The sequence below is a fragment of the Monodelphis domestica genome, chromosome 1 (genome assembly GCF_027887165.1).
Source record: "Monodelphis domestica isolate mMonDom1 chromosome 1, mMonDom1.pri, whole genome shotgun sequence".
Lineage (NCBI taxonomy): Eukaryota > Metazoa > Chordata > Mammalia > Didelphimorphia > Didelphidae > Monodelphis > Monodelphis domestica.
In genome coordinates this window covers 169,304,200-169,321,538 of record NC_077227.1, presented here as the reverse complement: position 1 = coordinate 169,321,538, position 17,339 = coordinate 169,304,200, and the positions used below count along the sequence as shown (strand labels likewise).

At 37.0% G+C, this 17,339-nt stretch overlaps 1 long non-coding RNA gene across 1 annotated transcript in view; it reads left to right on the top strand.

Moving 5' to 3' along the window:
* Positions 1 to 17,339, top strand: part of LOC103099395 (uncharacterized) — a 57,863-nt gene that overhangs the window by 21,564 nt on the left and 18,960 nt on the right. The window contains exon 2 of the long non-coding RNA XR_008914684.1: positions 11,197 to 11,291. This is a non-coding gene — a long non-coding RNA (uncharacterized LOC103099395). The remainder of the gene's footprint in view (positions 1 to 11,196; positions 11,292 to 17,339) is intronic.

Here is a 17,339-nt window from a genome sequence, read left to right as displayed (position 1 = left end):
TTTTTCAGACTTGTAGGACCTTATACAAAGTATAATAGTCCTTATTTCACAGGTAAATAAACTAAGGAGACTGCCTAGAATCTCACAAATAAAAAGTTCAGTCAGGATATGAATATGTCTCATAAATCCAAGTCCTTTTAGTTTTAAAGTTTTTATTGTTTTATTGATTTTCTGGATTCAAGATAGTTTTGGAGAAAATGGTAATACTTTAGATTAAACTTAAAAGTATGTTATACATATGTTTTATTTCCTAGAGATATGGTTGTTAAATGTTTTAAAGTCTTTCTAATTTTATTGTTCTTAATTACATGTAAATTTTTTAACATTTGTTTAAAAAAATTTTGAGTTTAAGATTCCCTCCCTTTTTTCCCATTCCACTCCTCAAGAAGGCAAGAAATTTTATATAGATTATACATATAAAACCATGCAATAAATGTTTCCATATTAGCCGGACTATAAGAGAAAACACACAAAAACCCAATCCCACAACAGAAATAAAGTAAAAGAAGCTCACTTCTATGTGCACTCAGATCCATCAGTTCTTTTTCTGGAAGTAGATAACATTTTTCAACATAAATCCTTTGGAATTGTCTTGAATCATTGTATTGCTCAGAATAACTAAGTTATTCACAGGTGATCATCATAATAATATTGTTATTGTTCTCCTGATTCTGCCCACTTCACTTTACATAAGTTCATATAAGTCTTCTCAGGTTTTTCTGAAACTGTCCTGCTCATTATTCCTTATGGCATTATTTCTTATTGTTTCTTATGTATTCCATCACAATTATATTCTACAACTTGTTCAGCCAGTTCCAAATTGATGGGCATCCCTTCAATTTCCAATATTTTGCCACCATAAAAAAAGAGTTGCTATAAATATGTTTGTATAAGTAGGTCCTTTTTGTTTTTCTTTGATCACTTTGAGATACAGACCTCGTTATGATATTGCTGAATCAAAGGGTATGTGCACAGTTTTATAGGTCTTTGGGCATAGTTTCAAATTATTCTCTAGAATAGTTGGATCAGTTCACAACTCCATCAACAGCATTTTAGTGTCCCCATTTCCCCAAACCCCCTCCAACATTTGTCATTTTTCTTTTTTTTCATATTAGCCAATCTGATAGGTATGAGATGATGATATCTCAAAGTTGTTTTAATTTGTATTTTTCTAATCAATAGTGATTTAGGACATTTTTTATATGACTATAGGTAGCTTTGATTTTTTCTTCTGAAAACTGCCTGTCCTTTGTTTTCTATAAATTCTTTCCTTGTCCGTAGATATGGCAGGTAAAATTTTTCCTGATCCCCTAATTTGCTTATGATATCACACTTTATATCTGAATCATGAATCCATTTTGGCCTCATATTGGTATATATTGTGAGATATTGGTTAGTTTTTGCCAAGTTGCTGTTTAGTTTTCCCAGCAATTTTTGTCAAATAGTGAGTTCTTGTCTCAAAATCTTGGATCTTTGGGTTTATCAAACATTAAATTTCTTTTGTCATTCATTAATGTGTATTGTGTCCTATACCTAATCTGTTCCACTAATCCAGCAGTCTATTTCTTAGTCAATACCAGATATTTTATGATTACTTCTTTATAATCTAATTTGAGATTTGGTACTGCTATGTGACCCACCTTCGCATTTCTCCCCCATTGATTAGCTTAGCATTCTTAACGTTTTGTTCTTCCACATGAATTTTGCTATTATTTCTTCTTGTTTTTTTGTCATGTGCAACTCTTCATGACCCTTTGGAGTTCTTTTTTGGCAGTTATTGGATTGGTTTTCCATTTCCTTCCATAGCTTATTTTACGGATGAGGAAACTGAGGCCAACAGGGTTAAGTTACTTGCCCAGAATCACATAGGTATTAAGTGTCTGAGACTGGATTTGAAATGAGATATTACCCTCTGTAGGTCCAGAACTCTATCCACTGTGCCACCTAGCTCTAAAAATCAAATTTTTTTGGGTAATTTTATTGGCATGACACTGAATAAGTAAATTATTTTGGGAAAATTTGTAATTTTTATCATATTGGCTTAGTCTACCCATAAACAATTAATATTTCCCCAGTGGGATTTGTATGAAAAGTGTTTTGCAATTGTGTTCATATAGTTCCTGGATTTGTCTAGGCAGGTAGATTCCCCCAAATCTTATTTTGTTTGCAGTTATTTTAAGTAGAATTTCTCTTTTTTTCTCTTCCTGCTGGACTTTGTTGGTAATATATAGACATACTGATGATTTGTATGGAGTTGTTTTACTTAAGGAATTTTAACATGGGGATTTATATCTTTTAAACATTCCAGGTTTAAAACTCTTGGTGTAAGAGAAGGTGTCTGGGAAAATAGACACAAATATTTAATACTCCATTTCACAAATCGAAGAATCTACCAAGCTCTCTTCGTGACTGAGGTTTTCTGAGTCAGCTTTCAGTGACTTGGAAGAGGTTTATTTTGGGTGTACTCCCACCTTTTGTTTCAGGCAAAATGGAGTATCACTATTAATTAGAGAAATGCAAGTTAAAACAGTTCTGAGGTACCACTTTATACCTATTAGACTGCTCATATAACAAGAAAGGAAAATGACAAATGTTAGAGGGGATGTGTGAATTGTTGGTGGAGCTGTCAACTGATAACTATTCTGGAGAGCTATCTTGAACCAAAGGGCCTTAAAACTGTACATACCCTTTGACTTAGCAATACCACTCCTAGGTCTGTATCCCAAAGAGATGAAAGATAGGGGGAAAGGACCTACTTGTACAAAAATATTTATAGCATCTCTTTTTGTGGTGGTAAATAATTGGAAACTGAAAGAATGTCCATCAATTGGGGAATGGCTGAACAAATTGTGGTATGGCTGTAGTGGAATTCTATTGTGCCATAAGAAATGACAAATAAGATGATCACAAAAAAATGGAAAGATTTACATGAAGTGATGCAAAACAACCTGAGCAGAACCAGGAGAATGTTGTACACAGTAACAACAAATGTGTATGATGATCAACTGTGAATGACATAACTATTATAACTTAACAATTATAAGTAATATCAGCAAGACAAGGAACCAGGACAATTCCAAGGGACTCATGATTAAAAAGTATTTATTGCCATATGAGGAACAGATGGAGTCCACATGCCTATTAGAGCATACCATTCTTCACTTTATTTCCTCAATGAATTTTTCTCTATCATAAGCAATATGTCATTTCACAATAGGAGGAACATGAAAATATGTATTATATGATAACATATGTACAACCTATATAATACTACCTGTCCTCTTGGGGAGGGAGGGGTGCCTCAGATGGGAGGGAAAGAACATCTATTACAAAATATCAGAAAATGATGATTAAAATTGAATTGACATGTAACCTGGAAAAGTAAAATATTAATTTTTTAAGTGAAAAATAAAATAACTACAGATAATAGATTTAGAACTGTAAGGAAACTTAGAGATGACCTAGTAATCTTGATTTCTCCTTTTACAGGTAAGAAAATGGAGACCTAGAGAGATTAAATGACCTGCCTATATTCATAAAATTTAGTAATTGCAACCAGGATTTGATCTCAGGTCTTGACTACCAGAGGGTTAGAGTGGGAGATCAGATCAGATCAGATCACATTAGATAGAATAGGTATTAGAAATGTTTAATGTTTTATAATATTTTTTTAATATTTGAAAGTTGTTTAAGAAATTCCATTAAAGAAAACTGAGTATCTCTAGGACTCACATTTGTTTCTATTTTATTTAATTCCACATTAGAGCTTTGATTTAAAGGTAGAATAGGCCTTAAAGAACATTGGTTCAACTTCCTCATTTTACAGAGGAAGAAATTGCTTTGAAAAGGTTGAAATGATTTGCCTAAGGTCACAAAACTAGGATTCAGATCCAGGTCCTCTGATTTTCCCACTAAACTGCATCTCTAAGGCAAACTCATATGTTGTGCTAATTAAAAAGTGTCAGTCTGCGCAGTAATCTTTTGAGACATTAATCTAAGCTGTATCCTAAACATACGTTTATCTTTCTTTGTACCTTGACTTTTGCCTAAGAAAGCTGTTAATTACCTCCTGTCTTTCTCAGTGATGTACTGAGAAAAGTTGCCTTAGAAGTCCAAAGTATTTTATCCATTGTTCATTTCCATCATTTGATTCCAGAAAGATGTAACCAAGTCTCTCTTAGCAGTAGAGTGCAAACTCTATCCATTTGTCCCATTTCTAGAGCACCTTAATGTTTTGGGGCTGAATCTGTGACATTTCAATCAGGTCATTCTAAGTGTTTTCTGTTTTGGGGGTAAAGTTGAACAGCCCCTCCCTGTCCTGACACTAACTTCTGGTAAATGCCGGAGATTATTGCTGTTGGGATAAAACAAGGATTGTAGTGGGTGGTCCCATTCCAGCCTCATGTCTCTCAGTACTTCTGCCCTGGCTTAGGTGGTTGCCCTGGAAACAGAAGGGTGGCAAACAAAATCATTTGGAAGAACTTCTAGGGAGCTGAGTTTTTCCTTGCTGTAGTCTCTTTCTCTTCCTAAATTGGTCATTCTCCAAAGGCCTTCTTCCCTTGGGAAGGGGTGTGTTCTTTGGATTACCTTGAAAGCTGGTTCACACCCAAGTCCTTGGCAACTTCTAGCTGGAGGGTTGTCCAGGGGTTGGCAGGCAACTAGGGAAGGACTAGTGCTTCATCATTCTGTAGCTTTGGATCCTTACACAGATGGTCTTGATCTTTTCCTCCCCCACCTAGGAATTTTTCTAAAATGACACCCAAGTTTTTCTTGGCAGAAGCTGTGATTCCTGGCAAACAGTTCACTCTGGGCTCTAATTATGATGACAGCTTTAATGGAGAAGATAATCATATTAAATGGTTCTTATTCAGTTTCATATGATGAATAAACAATTAACCATAAAATAGGTTAACCAGCAAAAAGGGCAGGATTAAACCCTCAGCCCTGAGTTGCTGTGTTGGGTAGGAGGTTGGACTAAATGACCTCTAAGGACCTTCCCAACACCAAGAATCTATGGGTCTAACTTCTGTGGTCCATTGACTGATAAAGTAATGAGTCCTTCACAGACTCAGAGTTTCAGAATTAGAAAGGACCATCTGGTCAAGCACATATCCCCCAAAAGAATCTCTTTAAGTGGCTAATAAATGACTATCCAGCCTCTGCTTAAAGTCATCCCATGAGGGAGAACCCATCACTTTTTGAGGTGGTTCATTCATTTGGGGGATAGCTCTAATTATTACAAAATTAACCCTTGCATTAAACTCCATTTTGCCTCTCTGAAGCTTCCATCTTCTGCTTTTAGTATATAGTATCAAAGATTTAGTTGAAAGCAGGAATATGTTGGTAAATGTTTAGTAACCTGCTCTCAAAATGTATATATGACATACTTTTAAGTTTAATTTATGTTATTAGCATTTTTTCTTAAGTCTAGACAGTCAACAAAACAATGAATCAAGCATATATTTGTAGGGTTTGCTTATTTTCAAGGTATAAATACTCACCCTGAAATTCCAACAATTAACTTTCATAAGAACTGGCTCCAGTATGTTCCTGACTAAAAGGAACCTTGGGACTATCTAGTCCAACTCCCATGTGAGTTAAGGGGCTGTCGACACCAAGCATGACAACAGAATGGGCAGATGAGAACAATTCATTCCAACAACTACGAAGGTAGCCAAAATAGGTCCCGTGGAGCGCTTAGAGCTTGGCCAGGCATTGAAGATGCCAAGGTCATCCATTGTATCCTAGGCCATCACAAGTCATCCTGACTTTTGTCATTGGATTTTGATCACTCTGGAAGAGAGAGAAAGGCGGATGACTTAGTGCAACTCTGCCTCACATATCTATTTCATGAGCAAGTCAAGGTACCACCCTGTGATGTCATTGGTCCTCTTTATAAAAAGACAACAAACAACAACCATGTTCTAGACACTGTGTTAGGCACTGGGGGTACAACCTTGCCCTCCCATTTCACCAAAAAGAACCACTTCCTCTCCTAGGGAACCTCCATTCTATAGTAGGTGCTTAAATGCATACTGATTAATACTACTGGAGGAAAATAATATACACTGAGATAAGTATTCACATCTTACATGGAGAATGAATGCAAAGTAATCTGGAATTCTTTCATCCTTTCCTCATATGACATGAATTTGAGGTCTTTCATCATATTAATAGCACCTACCTCATCTGGTTGTTTATGAGGATTAAATGAGATAACAGATGTATGGCACTTTGCAGACCTTAAAGCTCTCTAAATTCTAGCTACCATCATCATCAAAGTCATTATTCTCATCATTGTAAATACTATAATCAATTATCCTTGTTGTTCCGTTCTGGATGCTCTCTTGCTTACTGTTATCTTTCTTATACTGTCATGGTACCCATTTTCCTGTTGGCTCTAAATCTTTTACAGTGACTTAACTATCAGTTCTTAAAAGCCAAGAGTGGGGAAGGAAAGAGTCTTTTGGGGGATGTATTCTGGATTAGTCTTCAGTTCTTGTAGCACATTCCATCTAATATCACCAATGGCAATAAAAGCATGGCCAAAAACCTTGACCAAAAAGAAGGAAAATATGAAAGTAGTAATCACTTGAGCCTGGAAAGTAATAAGACTAATTTTCTTCTGTGACTTGCAAACTGTCACCGAAGGCAGTTACATAAAAGGAGAACCAAAAATACTTTGAGAATGGATTTTTGGACATAGATGAAAGTAATTTGGAGCCAAGTCTTATGAAAAAAAAGTGGTTGATCAAGCAGGTTATTACTGTTTGGGGAACAAAATGAGGTTTGACTATAAAGCAATAAGCCTTGTTTTCTTATGTGGCTCATAAACTCAGTATAATAACACACAAAATATTCCAAAAACATTTCAACCAATGACAACATTGTTGATGAAGGTATAAAGGTTCATAATTGGACTTTAGACTTCCACTCTCTTCCTTCTGTAATCCATCCTCCATATCTGCCAACATTATTTCCTTAAAACATAAATTTAACCAGGACATTTCCTGTCAAGAAAATTTAGTGACTCCCTATTATCTCTAGAATAAAGTACAAAATCTTTACCTTATCATTTAAAGTCCTTCACAATTTTATCTCCATCCTACTTTTGCTTATCATTCCCATTATTGTACTCCATATTCTAACTTCCTTGTTGTTCCCCAAATTTGTCAACCCATCTCCTGCCTCTGTGCCTTCACACAAAATGGTCCTCATGCCTGATCAGAGGTGAGATCCTTACTTCTACCTTTTAAAATCTCTATCTTCCTTCAAGGTTGTGATCTTGTGGCATTTCTTATGCCATGGGAAGTCTTCCCTGATCCAGGCAGTTGTTAGTGCTTACTCTTCAAATGATTAGGATATACTTTTCTGTTAAGTATTCTACCCCTCCCAGGAGAATACATGCTCCTTAAGGACAGAGATTGTTTTTTCTTTTGCAATGTGTTCCCTAAGCCCAATAATTGCCTTACATCTAGGAGACTTGAAAAAATCCTTACTACCCATCTTAGAATCAATATTGTGTATTAGTTCCAAGGAAGAAAAGCAATAAGGGCTAGGCAGTGGGGGTTAAGTGACTTGCCCAGAGTCACACAGTTAGGAAGCATCTGAGGCCACATTTGAACCCAGGACCTCCCATCTCTGGGCCTACTTTCAGTCCAGTGAGCCACCCTGCTGACCCCTCTTTCCGCTAGCAGACTTTTAATAGATGCTTGTTGGGTTGAATTAGTTTGGATTGGTTTGGATGAGTAATTCAGGATTTCTATGGATTTGTGTGACTGAATCAATGTGAATATTCTCCGTGGCTGGAAATCTCAACCCATCAATGCCTTTGCCTTCTCATTCCAAACAATTCTTGCTTATAGCTTTTTGTATGGACTTTCCCAAAAGCAGGACCACAAAAATGGTACCCTTTCCCAGTCTCATTACTTTACAGTCACACCTTACTTAGGAAAACAAATTCTTTGGAATGCTCTAGAAAATGAATTCCTATTTAACTTGAAGGCATATGTTTAGAATAATGTATTTCAAATCTGAGAACTAAATACTCCCCAAAGTTCAGGCCAAGGAAGTTCTTTTTTTTTTTTTTTAAATCAAATTAAAGCATTTATATACCTTCCAGTGTGTTTTTCTTTTCATATTAATTTACCTTAGTCATATCTTATTTCCAAATTCCGTATTCTAAGATAAATAGATTTTGTTGGCAACATAATGCCCTGATTCATTCCTCTGAATTACATTGTGTTCCAGCAATTCAGTCACTGAGTAGAGTAACCAAAAAGCTAGGAGTGGGGGGAAAAAAGATCTTCCAGAATAGAAATCTCTTTTTCCCTATTATCTGTCCTAAAGCACAATTTTATCTCTGTGGCGCAGTAGATAGAGCACTTGGCCTAGAGTCAGGAAGTTGTTTAGTCGCTCAGTTGTGTCTGATTCTTCATGACCCTATGGACTATAGCTATTCATGGTATTTTCTTGGCAAGAATACTGTAGTGGTTTGCCATTGTCTTCTCCAGTGGATCCTTTCATCAGGCAATCAGAGGTTAAGTCACACAGATGGGAAATATCTTAGGCTGTATTTGGAGACCTGAGTTAAAATCCAGCCTCAGACCCTTTTTAGCTGTGTGATTCCTGAGTAAGTCACTTAAACCTCTGCTTACCTTAGTTTCTTCATCTATAAAATGGGGATAACAGTAGTACCTACCTTCCAGGATTGTTGTGAGGATCAAATGAGATTATAGTTGTGAAGTTCTTTGCCAGACTTAATGATGGTGATGATGATAAATGATGTTCCTTCAAGAGTAAGGCAGTGCAATGATTATACTGGGAGAACTGATACTAAAATGTATCTCCTTGCTCTTTGTGGGGAGCTGTGGGTATGGAAATTGGTATGTATTGTCAAGGATGCAGTCAGTGTATCAGTGGTTTGTGGTCAATGGTTTTCTCTCTTACAAAGAAGAATACAATGGGAGAAGGTTTAGAAAAAATATTTAAAAAAAAGAAATGAGGGATGTAGTGAAATATAGTGGAAAAAACATTGAACTTGAAGTCGAGACGAGTTTGAATTCCACTTTTTATATTTCTTAGCTATGGATCAATGAACAAATTATTTAATCTCTCTGAGTATCAGTTTCCTCATCTATAAAATGGGGATAATAAAAGGATCTTCCCCGCAGGTTGTTGTAAGGATCAGATGAGACAATATTTCTAAAGCACTATATAAATGCTAGCTATTTTTCTTATTAGGTATAGGAGAATTCTTTATTCTATACCAGGAGGAAGGCAGAAGCAGAAAGAATGTTAGTATTCACATACCAGAGCTGCTACTTAAACCTCTTTGACCTTAGGTCACTTAAACACCCTGGGCATCATTTTCCTCATCTAAGAGAGAGGTGGATAAGAGGACCTCTGAGTTCCCAAGTCTATGATCTTGCAAGACTGAGTCCAGGAAAAATTTTGAGAAAGGTGCGTCTGTTGGGGAAGGGGAAATAAGGGATTAAGACAGGGGGAAGTTGGAGAGAGCAATTTTCCTATAGAATGACTTCTTCCAGGGGTAGCAGTACCACACTGGACACTACACTTGATCTTAGCCAAAAGGCTGAGAAGCAATAGTTGTACCACTCTGGAAAAGAGCATTGGATGAGAAGTCAGGGGACCTCTTCAATTCCGACTGTACCACCAACTAGCTGGACCAATTCTCTGGATCACATTTTCCTCACTTATAAAATAAAGTGAATCAGAATAAATGATTTCTCAGGTCCCTTCCAACTCTAATAAGATATGAATTCGTATAAGGAAGAAAGTCTCCCCATGTAGATTTGGTGTCACAACAATTTTCAGGTACTAATACTTTGCCCAGCCTTTTGCGATTTTTAGGTTTATTGGACATTAAATTACTCCATAAATACTAGCCCTCATTACTGTCTGAATTACTGCACTAATCTTTTTTTAATGCAATACCAGAGAGTTTTGATAATCTATATGTTGCAAATAATTTTAAATCTAGTCACTCAAGTCTTCTTCCCTCATTTTTATTTTTCATAATTTTCCTTGATATTCTTGATCTTTTGTTCTTTCTATGTGTTTTGTAATTTTTTGGTCTAATTATATTATTTATATCATTGGCATTTTGATTAGCATATAGTTAGGCCTATAGATTAATTGGGAAAGTACAGAAATCATTATAATATTAGGTCAGCCCAAGTATAAGCATTAAATATCTTTCCAATTATTGAGTCCTTTTTGAAATATTTTTGAATTCATTATTATATCCAATGAGTTAGCTATCCTTCCCAAGTTTGTACTACTGGAAAATTTGACAAGCATGCCATCTATGCTCTTACCTAAAGCGTTGATAAAACGTTGAATAGAATAAAGCTTATTATAGATTTCTTTGGCAATCCACTAGAGATATCTTTGTCTCTATTATTTGTATTTCTCTTCCCCTCCTTCCCTGTCATGCTGTCCACTAGGGCAGGGACTAGTGTTGGTTTTGTGTCCTAAGCGCCTAGTAGGATGCTGGCCATTAGTAAATGTTTGGTAAATACTGATTGAGTCATCTTTATGTGACCTTGGAGGTGCAATTTGGCTTCTTTGGGTCTCAGGGTCCTCATCTATAAAATAGTTGGATTTCCAATGATCTCTAATGTCCTTCCCAGATCTCCTTTGAGTTGACATGGAACCATTAATAAACACTTAGGGTCTCATCATTCTGCCTTTGTAAAATTCACCTAACTGCCTTTCATCATTTAGTCTACCTCTCTCTATTTTTTCATTGTAGAGGAATAACTTCAATAAATGCCTTTAGTGTATACAATTTTGCATAATTTGTCACAAAGAGAATCTATTTATCCAGGATTCTTAAAAGTTCTCTCTGATAAATTATGCAAAATTGTATACTCTAAATATGTACTATTATGAAACTAAGTTACTCTCTGTATCTACTTGAACTGAATATCTATTTATAACAGTTTCATTCCCTAGGAAATCTCACCATTTCCCCCTGCTAATAAACTAAGTGCTGAAAAAAAATTGTTGATGACACATACATTATTTCTACATTTCCCCCAATATCAAGTTAAATTCATTTGCTGTGAAGTAAATTTATCCTATGAATTCTTTTATATCATGCTAGAAAAGGAGGTATGCTTCCTCTTTTCCTATTTCTATTCTATTAATGCCTTCTCATTTTTTCTTTAGGATGGAGTCTGATTGTGATTTAAGAACCACAGAATGAGATGGGAGGTCTTGGGTTCAAATGTGACACTGAATACTTCCCAATTGTGTGACCTTGGGTGAGTCCCTTAACCCTCATTGCCTAACTCTTACCGCTTTTCTAGCTTGGAACTGATATTTAGAATTGATTCTAAGAAAGAAAGTAAGGATTTTTTTTAAAAAGAGCAATAGAGTGAATGGATCTACCTGTCCAAGACCCATCAATGTATTAAAAAGGAACAAACAGATTAGTCCTTAGTTCAGACCTATTGTCAATGAGAAACATTAATTAATAGGATTGCTGTCATGCTATTGGTTCTAAGACTATCCTACTTGGATCTTTTCTCTGTTATTTCTCAGAACTATGATCAATATGGTAATCATTCATGATTCCAAAGGATTGATATAATGAAAAACACTATCTGAAGGGTAGCTAGATGTACAGTGGATAGAATGCCAGGCATGGAGTCAGGAAGACATCTTCCTGAGTTCAAATCTGGCCTCAGACACTTATTAGCTATGTGACCCTGGATAACTCATTTAATCCTGTTTGCCTCAGTTTCCTCATTTGTAAATGAACTAGAGAAGGAAATGCAAACCAGTCCAATATTTTTGCCAAGAAAACTCCAAATGGGGCATGAAAAATCAGACAGTACTGAACAATAGCAATCTGTAACAGATGATGGACTGAGGATAGATACAGAATGAAAAATATATTCTTGTATACTTTCATAGAGGAAATACTTTTTGTTTGACTTTTCCTATTTGTTTGTTTTGGTTTTTATTTTAAACTTTTAATATCTTAGTATTGGTTCTAAGGCAGACAATTGGTAAGGGCTGGACAATGGGGGTTAAGTAACTTGCCCAGGGTCACATAGTGAGGAAGTATCTAAGGCCTTATTTGAAGTCAGGATGTCCTGTCTCTAAGCCTGTCTCTCTATCTACCAGTCACCTAGATGCCCCAATTTTGCATATTACAAGAAAAAATAGTTTTGCTTTTTAATTTTTTTCCCAGAGTGGAGGGTGGGAGGGACAGAAGTTAGATTTCTTTTAGTTTAGTTTCATTTTTAAATAGAATGGAGATGCTATAGATATGAAGCATTGCATGTATTTTCAAATGAGGTATTGTGATAGAGACTTGAAGAGAGAGAGGTTCTGCAGGACAAGTCAAGATGCAAGAAACAAGGCTGGGGACCTGTCTGTCAATTAAGAAGAAGGTTCCAAACAGAATGTTCCCAGGAGGAGAGGCAGTTGAACCTGGCTGAAGGACCCTTGGGGGGCTGACTGGGCTTTTTGGCTCTGACCAATGGAGGAACTGATTCTCTGGTTCTGGGAGTTGAAGCTGACCAGGGGAGAAAGTGGGACATCTGATTCTCTCTCTCTTTCTGGGGGGGTGACTGACCAAGACAGGAGGCAAGCCTAGCTGTAGAGAGAAGAAGCAGAACTGATCTTACTAGCTTCTGTCCCAAGCTGAAGGACCCTTGAGGGGGGGGCTTCTGAAATTAGGCTGAAAGACCTTGGTGGCTTTGTGAAGAAGAAAGAAGATTTTAACTGTTGTCCTCCATCTCTCTAACTGTCCCTCTGAGTCACAATTGTGACAAGATTGAATATTTCCATAACCTTCCTAAATTCTTATTCTAGATTAGGGAAACCCTCATCTCTCTTTCCTTAGTTTCCTTATCCTGTTATCCCAATAAACTGCTTACCTGAGAAATACAAGAGTATTTTATAGTCCACTCAGGGGAGAGGAAGGAAGCCAAAAGGCTTCAAGAAGCAGGTGGTTAAGGGAGGGAGTGAGGGAGGAAGAGGGTAGGAGGAGATTAGGAAATAGATTGATCCATTAGTCATCAAATAGGGATCAATAGGCAAACCCCAGAGCATTCCTCTGTGGTAGCATCCCTATATCTGCAGCAGTATCTCTCAGTGTCACTCAAAGTACACCTATCCCCATTGTAACTAGGTACCCTCAGGTGTGCCCCCATACTAGCAGCTCTCTCTAGTCAGCCAGAGTACATACATGCAGCAACAAGAAATAGTGTCACACAGATTATCTATTTTATTTCAATACTGAATTAATAGTCTTAATTAATTGTATTACTTTGTTACATGGGGTCTGTCACTAAGTCAAAGTAATCTATAAATGTTTGTAATATAAAAGCAAAACCTGCCAATAATTTTTTAAAAGTATATGAGTAACAACAGACTACTTATCTCCTCAAAGTTTTGGAGATCAAGGACCATTTCAAGAAACAAAAATTACTTCAGGTCCATTTGCTCCATACGCTTTTCCTTTTTTAAACCCTACCTTCTGTCTTCAGACACTAAATATTGACTCTAAGCCAGAAGAACTGTAAGGACTAGGCAATTGGGGTTAAATGACTTGCCCAGGGCCATATAACTAGGAAGTGTCTGAGGCTAGATTTAAACCCAGGACCTCCCAATTCCAGAGCTGGTGCTTTATCTACTGTGCTAACTGTCACTTTATCTACTTAAAAAAAAACTTAAAACCCTTACCTTCTATCTTAGAAGCAATACTGTGTTTTGGTTCTAAGGTAGAAGAATGGTAAGGCTAGGCAGTGGATGTTAAGTGACTTGCTCAGGGTCACATATCTAGGAAGTGTCTGTGGCCAGATTTGAATTAAGGACTTTCTGTCTCTAAACCTGGCTCTCAATCCACTGAGCCACCTAGCTATCTCACCCTTCCTCCATTCACTTTTCATTGTTATCCAAATTAACTTTACTCAGAGGCAATACATTTTGCTGTAGATGACTTTTAGCTACCTGACTATGGTCATTTCATATCTACATGGAGGCAGTAACTCACTTTTCTCATTAGTTGTATTACCCCGGACAAGTCACTTAACCCCAATTGCCTAGCCCTTACAGTCATTGGCCTCAGTTTCCTCATCTGTCAAATGAGCTACAGAAAGAAATGACAAGCTACTTCAACATCTTTGCCAAGAAAACCCCAAATGAGGTCACAAAAAGTCAGACACAAATGAAAAATGACTAAACATTAAAGTATCTAGTGGAGAGTTGAGCTTAGTGTGTTCCCATCATGGATTGGATTGAATTAATTGAGAGAGGCAGAGGGCAAAACCTAGGGCCTCGGCAGGGATAAATAATCAGCCCAAAGTGTTAGATATGAGCCATTTTCTACACCTTTCCTTCTTGAACTTCCTCTCTCACTGTGCCTGCAGGTGTCCTCCCTTGCTTCATTTCAGAGCCAAGAGACAGTTGAACAGCATTGCTTAATCTCCAAATTGGCAGAGCTGGCGGCAGCAATGCGGTAAATCTGCCCAATGTTCTCAAGCTGTCATTGGTATATTTCCAAAACTAAAATTACTCAGAGTAAACAGTTTTCCATCTTCTTTATTTTCTCCTAGTGCTGGCTGGGAATGTCCCCAGATGCCAGCACCACCTTCTCTTGCCTTTTGGACCAGCGTGCAATCTGAGAGGACCTTCACAGATCAAATTTTCTTAAAATGGTTTCAAATGGATAAAGAATTGTGAGAGAGGTCACTGCTCTGCTACACAATAGTAAGTTTTAGCCTTGGAGTTGCACTATCATATATTGTCTCTTCCAGCTTTTGGAACATTAAATTATATAATTCAATTCTAGAAGCAGTTATTTTGTCTTACTGTAATGCAGAAAACATGTGACAGTCCCTTTCTTCAAAGTGTTTGTTCTTTAAATGGGTAGATAAGAATTCTATACATATGTAATGAAGGGAAATCCTCATGTGGAAGAGACTGTTGAGACTGCTTCCAGAAAGGCATGAAGATATAGAAGAGAAGTCATCCAATCCCTAGTTTGGGACAGGCAACGATTTTCTATGACTGTTTCTGTTCCTCAGACCATATGGCGAAGAGGAGCCTTTCTGATTGGCTTTGAAGTCAGCATTGGGGCACATTCAAAAGGCAAAGCCAGTTAGACTGGAAAGAGCCAGGGACAAGAGACTAGCCCAAAGTAGGAGCAACAATATTCGAAATCTTGGCCTCATGAAGTTAGTTTTGTTTTTCCTTTAAAGGCTTTGAGAACATCCTGGAGATTTGGTGAGCTCAGGGGACTAAATGTTCAGGCGGTCAATATCCCTTCTTCTTTCCTTGAGTACAAAATGACCCCTAGGAGCTCCGTGTATGTTCTGAGGCTTGACTGGGAGATCACAATAGGCAGCTCAGGCATGGGAGCTTTACACAGCTGAATCAACTCAAGGTGTCCTCAGTGCCCATCCTTGTTCAATATTCTTCCCCTGCAATAGCTAAACAAATCTCCTTTTGTGAACATTTGAGTGACCTCTGAGCATCTTGTTCCAATATTGAACCTAAGCTAACCAAGGGACTAGCTTGAGTCAGAAAGCTCAGAAGATCTTGTTCCTATTTCCTTTTGTATGTACTCTAGTTTTAACTCCAAAGCCCATCAAAAAGGCTCCTTTTCACCAATGTGGTTAATGGACTATTGCCAACCAATGCCAGTTGCAGACTAGAAAAGCACATTCAACACAAGGGAGCAGAACATTTCCAATGAATGTCATTCCACTTTCCCATGAAATGAAAGTGCTATAGAAGATCAGGAAAGGGAGAGATCACTGTGGACTGGAATTGTTAGAGAAGGTCTTATGGGATCATGTAGGATTTGATTTGGGTCTTGAAGTATGAGTAAGAATTCTTACATAAAAATATTTTAAATGTAATATTCACAAGAAACACCAACAAATTAGCAATGAAGACAAATATTTCATATTTCAGTAATTCCATCAATCTTTGATTCCATCAGTGTGGATATTCACAATGGTGCAGAACAGACCATCCATTTCCCTCCCCCCACCCCTCTCCTTCTCTCTTTCTCTCTCTCTCCACCCCCTCTCTCCTTTAAAAAAAAATCCTTACCTTTCATCTTAGAATGAATACTTTGTACTGGTTCCAAGGCAGAAGAGTGGTAAAGGCTAGGTAGTTGGGGTTAAGTGACTTGCCCAGGGTCACACAGTTAGAAAGTGTCTGAGGTCAGATTTGGATCCAGGACTTCCTTTCTCTCTCTTTCCATTGAGCCACCTAATTGCTCTATATCCATTTACTCTTACTCTTTGTTATTATTATCTATGTCCTCCCCTAAATTCCTCATAGATGATCTACCCAAAGCATTGGAGACTTTCTTCTAGATTTTTTTAAAAGTACTTTGTGAATCTCAGTTTAGCATGTGGGCTATTCATACACTTTCACTAGCTCTAACTATATGAGTAAACCACCTACTTTTCCAATCTTACATAAGATGATGTCCCATTTGTTATAGCCATTGTTGCTAACCTGTTGTAGTCTACTTATGCCCATTATGCATCTCAATACTTTCAGTCACTAGCAATGTTGGTTCTTAATTCAGAACTATACAGTATCATCTGGAAAATATTAGTGTTTTAAAAAATAAGATTTTGTGAGGCGTCAGGGAACAATTTGGGATTATTGGAACCATTGCATAATTTCCCAAAAGCAAACCAGCTTGTTCTTCACCTTGTCTATTACCAGTGTTTATCCAAGATATATTTGCTCAGTCAAGAAACTGGTTTTCTAATTGAATGTTGTAGTCCAGTTAAAGGTCATTTTATTTTATTTTTTATTTTTTTGTTTATTTTTTCTATTTTTTATTTTTATTTCTATTTTTAATTTTTATTTGGTCATTTCCAAACATTATTCATTGGAAACAAAGATCATTTTCTTTTCTTCCCTCCCCCCCCCCCCACCTCTCCCATAGCCCACGCATGATTCCACTGGGTATCACATGTGTTCTTGACTCGAACCCATTTCCGTGTTGTTGGTATTTGCATTAGAGTGTTCATTTAGAGTCTCTCCTCAGTCATATCCCCTCCACTCCTGTAGTCAAGCAGTTGCTTTAAAGGTCATTTTAAAGTGGCTCCATGTTGGTTAGGAAATGGTTAATGGAACATTACCACAATTAACCATAATATGTCATTATTGCACCATTGAGAAACAACAAATACGAGGAATTCAGAGAAACATGGAAAGAACCATATGGGTTTTTGTAGGTCAAAGTAAGAAGAACCAAAAAAATATACAAGTACAATAATGTAAACAAAAACAACACTCTCCTTCTAACCTACCCTATGCTCTGCTAC